The 9,101-nt window shown below is 27.3% G+C and overlaps 1 pseudogene; it reads right to left on the reverse strand.

Moving 5' to 3' along the window:
• Nucleotides 1–8,436: 8,436 nt before the first annotated feature.
• The window catches only part of LOC107846714, a 5,887-nt pseudogene continuing 5,222 nt past the window's right edge, over nt 8,437–9,101 (reverse strand).

Below are 9,101 nucleotides of genomic sequence, written 5' to 3' on the forward strand. Positions count from 1 at the left end.
TTTTTTTTTTCAATTTATTTGATTTAATTTAATTTGAATATTAGTTATTATTTTTATTGTTTTGAATTTTGGCTTGATTCATTTTATGAGGAGAATAATTATAGATCTCTGTTCACATATTTTGTAATTGTTATATTAGCATGTAAAAAGTTATACCGGCATGGTGCTTTGATTGTAACCTCTTCTCTTTTTTTTCTTTAGCTTTTTAGAATGGCAAGTCGATAAAGAAGGTATTGACTAAATTAGTCTTTAGAGATATTAAAAAATGTATTAATTGAATTTTAATTTATATTTTTTTTAAGAGGAACTATGAATATCACCAATATATATATATATATATATATATATATATATATATATATGTATGTATGTATGTATGTATGTATATTTATTTGCAGGTTGAGCTCAAATCATTATCTGTATTTGCAATTAATATAAAAAATTTAATATAATTTGTACTAACACTTTTTTTATTTTAATATATTTATTTTAAGTAGAAAGATGCCTTTCTAGAGTACTACTACATCATATTTACATATATATTCTCTTTTAGGAGGATTATAAAATAAATTTGTAAATATTTAGATATTTTAATTAATTTTTCTTACTTTTACTTTACATCATGTATTAAGTGTCTTTTATCCTATGCTAACAAGTGATATTTCTATATTCCTTGAGTAGTTTCTTATCATAAAGAAAGAAAATAAGGCATTTAAAAGACTAAATAAAATAATTTTTAAAATATATGTTAATAAGTCATAACAATTAATGTGAAGTCACAACCTAAAAAAGGAAAAAAATTAATACTGAAGCTTAGAATATAACATAATAAACACGACGGAATTAGGTCACAATTAAATTTCATTTCAAAGAATAAATTAATAATTTTAATTTAAAATTTAAAAGTCACATTTAGGAATTTTTCATGCATTATGAAATTCTTTTAAATTATTAGGTCAAGTTAATATTTTTTTACAAATTTAAATAAAAATATGAAATAGAATAGGAGTAAATCATATTTTGATAGAGTTGAATCATGAAAGTGTTTAATTTGCATTTTAAAAGCACTTCTAACAAATTAGATCATATTGGTATCCATTTATCCTGTTATATTAAAGAAAAAATCATTTGTTCTAATTTCTATATTTGAAACAAAGGATAAGATACTCAGCTACTTCTGTATGTAACACAAAATAAATTAGTTCAAAGTCTAATTAGAGAAAAGTATAATAATTTTAAAAAGTAGAAAAAATGTAAAAGTAGGGAGTAGGGGGAGGGGGGGGGGGGGATTTGAAAATATAATAAAGTAATTAGATAATATACATATTATTATTTATAAATTAAATTGATGAGATGTGAATAATAGAATTTTTATTTTTTTTAAAAGTCAATATTAATAATCTGACAATGGTAAATTGTGAGTAGTACAACAAAGAAAAAACATGAAACATATTTTTTTTTTTATTTGATTGTTTTTATTCATATAGATTGGGGGGCGGGGCGCATTTCATTTAGTTAACATATTATAGTTGAACTTTTTTGAAGGTTATATGATTTAAAATATAAAATATCGTAATTTTAGACATTAAAAATAATATTTTAATATTATTTTAATATTAATAAAATAGATTTTTTTAAATTTTATTTTTGTAATTTAATTGAGATGTTATAATATGATAGTTGAATTTCTTTTAAGATAGTATAATTTAACATGTTCGAATAAGATAATATTTTAATAATTATTCGTGCATCGCGCGGGTACGTATATTAGTTATATACTAAATAGCAAGAAAGTCTTGCTTAGATTGTTGCCAAGTGAAAAATAGAAAATTGACATATGTTATTTTTAGGACAATTTAGTTAATTAGGTAAAAATTAGTTAGTAGTTACTTTTTAATTTCGACAACTTTTTTAAAAAATTTAAATTTGATAGTTAATCTTTCATTTTTTACAAAATTTATATTTTTACAATTTAATAATTATACTGATGGTTATTATTTCATTCATTTTTATATAGTTTATTTTTAGTTAATGTAAATAAGTCATCTAGAAAATAACCAATTTCGTGTTGGAATCCTGAACACCGTAATTAATAGTTGCTTTTGATTTTTCAGTTATTAAAATATTCAAATTTTATACATATTTTAATTTTTTTTTCTGTTTTTTAATAGTTGTATTGAGAATAACTTTTTACAATTATTTTTAAGTCAGAATTTTTCAAGTGGAAAAAAATTTAAAGATGGAATTAAAAAATATTTTCACTTTTAAAATTAAAGAAATAGAAAATAATATATGGGTATTATTTTTGAAAAATTCAAATATTGATGGTTACTTTATTTTTTACATTCATTTTTTTTTTTAAACAAATGGTAACCAATTCTTTTTGAAATTTAAAACGTGAATTTCAAAAATAGGTTACCAATAAAATTCTTATATACACATTATATAGGACCCACGTCTTCATATATTTATGGTTTATCTTTTAAAAACAAAAATGTCTACTAATTTTTGAAACTGCCGAATCAAGTCATAGAGAGTTTATACTTATAGAAATTTATTAAGAAAAATGAAAAATATTTTACTACAATTTTAACAGAAAAAGAAAGAAATGTGGGTTGTTAATTTTTTTTATTCATTTTTTTAAAAAAGAAAAGAAATACATGTAAATTTCTAATTAAATAAATTTTAAATTCACTACAAATAGAACATGCTCAAAACTTGAATTTATTTGATTTATGTTCATAAACATGTAGCAAAAATGCTAAACAAATACTATATAATATTAGAATATGTAATCAAGTAAATTTAAATTCATAATAGGAAGATATTTGAATTTGACTTTAGAAAGCTTTTGAATCTTGTGGTATTAAATTAAAGTTGCGTCAATTATATCAAAATTTCCTTTAATCTTGTGGTCTTAAACATTTCATTTGAAAAATTAGAATTAAAGTATTTTCAAAAAAGAAAAAGGCCATTGTTTTTTAAAAACAGAATAAAAAAGTCATTATTTTTAAAACTGAGAAAATAATCTATATCTATAATCTATAATTTATAATCTATAATCTATAATCTATATCTATAATCTATCAATCTATATCTATATTTATAATTTATAATCTATAATCTATAATATATTAAAAGTATTAAAAAAGTGATTTGAACTTTTTGCCCTTCATTAAAAAAGTTTATAGAAGACAAAATTGTCTTTTTACTATTTTTATCAAAATATAACTATACATAAAAACTTCTAATAAATAATTTTTGAAAAATAAAAAACAACCGTTATTTAAGGCCAACCAAATTATAGTAGGAATCATAATAAAACTGTCTTTTTCTTGGTCTCGTCAGAGTCCTACTAAAATAAAAATAATTTTTTTGTTGAAAAGTAAAAGACTAAAATTAATACATTACAAACGAAATATTATGAATGTATTTACGTTATAGTAAATGTCTATCAAGAATATAGATAAAGATCTATAAAGATCTAGTTGATATCTATCAGGATTTGAAGTATCTGTATTTTAGTCAGAAATTAGGAGTATTTTTCCCTATAAATAGAGGAGTTTTATTCATTGTATTCTCAATCATACGATCTCTCGTCCAAGAGAAATAAAGAAGCCTCCTCTCTTTTCTCTCTATTCTTCTTCTGCTTTATATTTCATAACACGTTTCAAAATGTAATTTCAAGCACGAGACTCCTCCAAACAAGGTGAGATTATTAATCTAAAGATGAGATTATTAATCTAAAGGTAATTTCAAGCACGAGACTCTGCCAAACAAGGTGAGATTATTAATCTAAAGGTAATTTCATCAGCACGAGACTTTGCCAAACAAGATGAGATTATTAATCTAAAGGTAATTTCAAGGTTAGTAGTTTCTTATGTTATTTGTCTTTTGCTACTAAATGATATAATTGTTGTTGAATTTGAGGAAAAAAGAATAATTGGTTTGGAATCATTTATGTTTTAAATTTATTCCTCAAAAATAATATTATCAAAAGGGATAATAATATGTTGGGTTCAATTCCCTTGAATTTATGCCTAAGACTCTTTTATACGGATAAGGCGTTGAGTTTGAATCTCAATGCACCATATTGAATATGCTCCGTTCCTTGAATTGAATGTGATAGCAATAAATCATATATATGCCTCAATTTGCTTTTGTAATAGCTATCATTATTTGATACGCTTAAGGCATGATTATATTTCATTCCTGGGGAATGAAAAGCTTATTAATGCAAACGTGCACTCGATTGTGATTGTATCACAACTCACCTCCGAAAGATGCTGAATAATTAAGAAAAATTATTTTGAAATCTACTTCTGAAGTAGTAAATATGAAATTTATTAATGTAATAGTAAATCTGAAATTTACTAAAGAAAAAAGGTACATGTCATGGTAAACTTGGAGTTTACTAGTATAAAAGTTCATAAATTGCTATGAACGATTGCGATATCTCAAAGAAGTGTATACTGAGTATGTAACATATATTGAAGAATTAGAAAATTCTTCATTACTTTTAATGTTGTTTGTTCTCATAATAAGTTGGTTGAACCAACTAATATTGGGATTGGATCCCTTAAAATCTGAAAAAGTATAAAAGGTGAATATGGGCCTATTCACCTGTCATGTGATCTATTAAGATGCATCAATATAAGATGATCACATGTGTGTTTATTGTCAACCTGCAGTTTGACATTCATAAAGTTGCTTGCTCAATAAAATTGAGTTAAGAGCATAACTTTCAGATTGTGCAATCAAGACAATTCATCTTGATGATCATGGTTTAGCATCGAATGCCTTCAATAAATAGTTAAACCATTGAAAACAAAAGCTTTATGTGTTGGTTTGAAATATTATATATAAAAGTACTTGTATGCATCATCAAACCAATAAATTATGATTAATTTCCTCTCAAAGTTGGTTCTAAGTCTGGAATCACACGTTGTCCATCTAATAGTTAATGTGCGGTATACGATTAATGAATATACCATGATGCACAAAGATGGATTCCTTAAAGAAGAAAGAAGATGGATGTTAGTTTTCCTAACATAAGGGGGAGATTATAAATAACTAAGAAATACATTAGGAATTATCATCAGATTCCGAATCAAAAGATAATTCAAGTCAAATGTCGAAAGCATCTCATATTTAAGTTGCAAGTGCTCCTATTTTGTGTTCCTAAAGGACAAAATTTATGCATGCGTGAAGCATGGTAGATCCATTGGTTCTAAATGAAATAATCCTTGAAAAGGATAAGAAACAAATAATCATAATAAGAAGGCAATGTGTTCTTAGAACCTACGACATAACACTTTATGAAACCTTATGAGAGGTTTAGGTACTTGAAAATAATGAAGTGATGAGATAATCGATACGAAATGATATATCATTAATATCTTTGATATAATATTGGCGCAATATTGTGAAAGATTACGAGGATCTGAATTCTACGTTTATTTAAGCATGTCGACGTAGAAATATTTATCAAGTGACATGAAAGGATGCATCTTGGTAAGCGGAAGACTTTTTCGATTTGCAGTCCAGACACTTGAACATGTCACACATGAAATGTTGAATATTGTCACTTGGCAAAATTTATATGAAAACTTCTTTAAGGATTTAAAATATAAAAGTTTCTGGGAAACTTATTGATAATCCTTATACTGTATAAGCTTATAGCTTGAAAACTATTGAAAATCTTGGAGAGTTTTCAAAACAATAGATTATTTGCTGAAATGAGAAATATACCAAATTAGATTAGTTTTGAAGTACCATATCTTAGTGCAAGTGCAAGTGGTGCACTCATGTATCTTGCAAATACTACAAGGTTCGAGATAGCCTTTTCAGTCAATTTTTTAGCAAGGTATATTTCTACTCCTACTAGGAGACATCAGAATGAGATAAAACATATGAGTTTGCTTTATTCTAAAGATTGTAGTTCCGATCTTATTGATCATGCTGATGTTAGGTACTTATTTGACCCACATAAATCTCGATCTCAAACATATAATGGTTCACATGTGGGGACACTGTCATATCTTGGAGATATACAAATCAGTCTATCTAGACACTTCATTGAACTATGATGAGATAATAGCTATTCATGAAGCTAGCCGAGAATGTATATGGTTGAGATTCACAATACATCTCATTCGAGAAAAATGTGATTTGAAATGTGACAATGTACCCACAATTTTATATAGAAATAATACAGCATGCATAACACATCTTAAGGGATGATTCATAAAAAGAGATAAAACGAAGCACAATTCATCAAAGCTTTTCTACATACATGAGCTACAAAAGAATGGTGATATTAACGTGCAACAGATTTGTTCAAGTGATAATGTGACTGATTTATTCATCAAGTCTCCTCCAATTGAAACTTTCAAGAAGATGGTGCACAAGATTAGGATGCCAAAGTTTAAGGATGTTCTCATTAGGGGGAGCAAATACGCGTTGTACTCTTTTTTCCTTTCAAGGTTTTGTCCCACTGGGTTTTCCTTGTAAGTTTTTTAATGAGGCAACCTATATGCGTATTGTTAGAGATGTGTACTCTTTTTCCTTCACTACATTTTTTATCCTACTAATTTTTTTCTAGTAAGGTTTTAATGAGGCACATTATCTATCAATTATACATTCAAGGGTGAGTGTTGTGAATGTATTTACATTATAGTGAATGTCTATCAAGAATATAAATAAGATCTATCAAGATCTAGTTGATATCTATCAGGATTTAAAGTATCTATCTTTTAGTCAGAAAGTAGGAGTAAATTTTTCCTATAAATAGAAGGACTTCCTTCATTGTAATCATCCTCAAGAATGAGAAATAAGAATTACTCTCTATTCTCTGTGTTTGTTCTTATTCTTGCTTTATATTTTCTTGTTCTTTCTTTATATTTTATAGCACAAAATACTTTGTAGGTAGTAAGAGTCCGAATATTCTCTAGATCTAGCATACCACCACCACCACCAACAAACCCAGTGTATTCCCACATGGTGGGGTCTGGGAAGGGTAAGATGTACGCAGTCCATACCACTACCTCCGAAGAAGTAGCAAGACTGTTTCCGATAGACCCCCGGCTCAAGACTCTAGATCCAGCATACCAATATTATTTTTTCAGTACGTTTTTAATGATTGTTTTTTTTTGGTAGAGGCTCTAATGGTTATGACACATATAAAATATGATCAATCGGTCTTTTCAGAGATAATTTTAATATCATTCATCAATTTATATAATTATCTTTCTCTAATAGATGATGTTTTGCAACTTGCAAGCACGTTTTTCATTCAAAGTAATAGCTCAAAATTGGGACATACCTCCTTTCTACTATCATTTTTTTTTTTTTTGATATAAACCACCCTTTTAACAATTTCGTGTTGCTCCTCAAATGAAGTAGCCAAAAAATCAAATATTTATCTTGTCTAAAAATTAAGATTTATAGTACGAGAATGATGATTCTCTTTTTAATTATCACAAGTTTTACTTCTTTTGAAGGTATTTAATAATTTTTGTATGATTTATTATAGTAATAGTATATATATTGGGTTAAAAAGAAAAGAACACTTTGATCTCCATTTGATTTTAGAGTCTTTATTTTTTTTCTATTTGAACCTGATATAAATTTGTCTGAAATTGTTTTCTATTTTGAATTGCGAATACAAAGACTTCTATGATAATAGTTGGGGGTGGATAGATTAGCCGACATGTTCAGGGCTCTAGACGGTAATGTAGGTGATGGTTATGTAGTTAAACCCATTATGGTATATGTGCATGCTTAAAGAAAAAAAATTCTTTTGAAAAACTTCCAATTAGAAAGTAGATACAAAAATGAAGCGTTTGATTTTTTTTTTTCCAATGATAGAAAAAATTATTTGTTTACCTTTAAAAGAAAATGAAGAAAAAAATGCTCATATATACACAACATGAAAATGTTCATATAGTCAAAGACTTAACTATTGAATTATACGAAAGTAATTTGATATAATATTTATGCAGTATAATTTTATATTATTTAAATTTTAATTACATAGTTTTATTATTAATTAATACGACACACGTGCAAAATACGTACACTTGACTAGTATTATTAAAATACACCAACAGACACAAATGTTTTAATTCTTTTTCCTCATTCAATTTCCTCCTTGTTGAATTTTTTGTTAGATGTCCCTTTCGGAAAAAGGTGAATGCTATTCACAGACGATCACTTAACTTTTACAGTAATTATTTTACTATGTGATTATTATCTTAATAATACACCAAATTCATTAGGAAATGACTTTTCAAACAGACTCTAACGACAAAAGAGAGCTTAAAATGTATTAAATTTGCTCAATGTTAATCTGAGTAAGAACATTGACTTATGTAATAAATATCTATTATATACAGTTTTTTCGTGACCAAAGGGGGAATAGGGTCTAACAAGTGGTTTGATAAGCATAATTAATCCGACCCAAATAAGAACACTGGAAGATCGATCCATTTCAATTAGCAAATGCCTAGGTCATATGGTCATATCATTCTCAAAGATCCAAGGACAAACCTCAATCTTCTCGGGTCCCGACCCGAGTGCGATAAAAGCTCCATGATTGGGTTCCCATGCCGACGTGTCCACATGACAAATGGCAACACCATGATTAATCTTAGCCTTGGAATTGGGATCAGGGATCCAATATATCCGCTTCGTAGACTCGAACTTTTGGAACCGAATGACAATAATAGAGTAAGTAGGGGAGCAAACTCTGATGACAAGATAGTGATTTAGTTACTTTCCCACCATTGATTCCTTTGACTGATCCTATCATGATATCCCCCTTTGACCCCTTTGTGTTCTCAGTTGTACGAACGACAGCGTTTCGAGCTAGCACAGAGGTGGAAAAGTCTATCATATCCTCAATTGAGCTAACACACCTCTTCGTCCCGCCAGCACTCGGCGATTTTTCACACTCAGCCAATGCATCACCTATCATTTTCCCCATTGAGAATCATCTCCAGCATGAAAAATTTTCTTTAGCTCATCGATTTTTGAAGTAGAAAATGGAAATTTTGAAGCTATCACTCTAGGCAAAAACGATCTTTTTGGCATTTTATCTT

The sequence above is a fragment of the Capsicum annuum genome, chromosome 11 (assembly GCF_002878395.1).
Source record: "Capsicum annuum cultivar UCD-10X-F1 chromosome 11, UCD10Xv1.1, whole genome shotgun sequence".
Taxonomy (NCBI): Eukaryota; Viridiplantae; Streptophyta; class Magnoliopsida; order Solanales; family Solanaceae; genus Capsicum; species Capsicum annuum.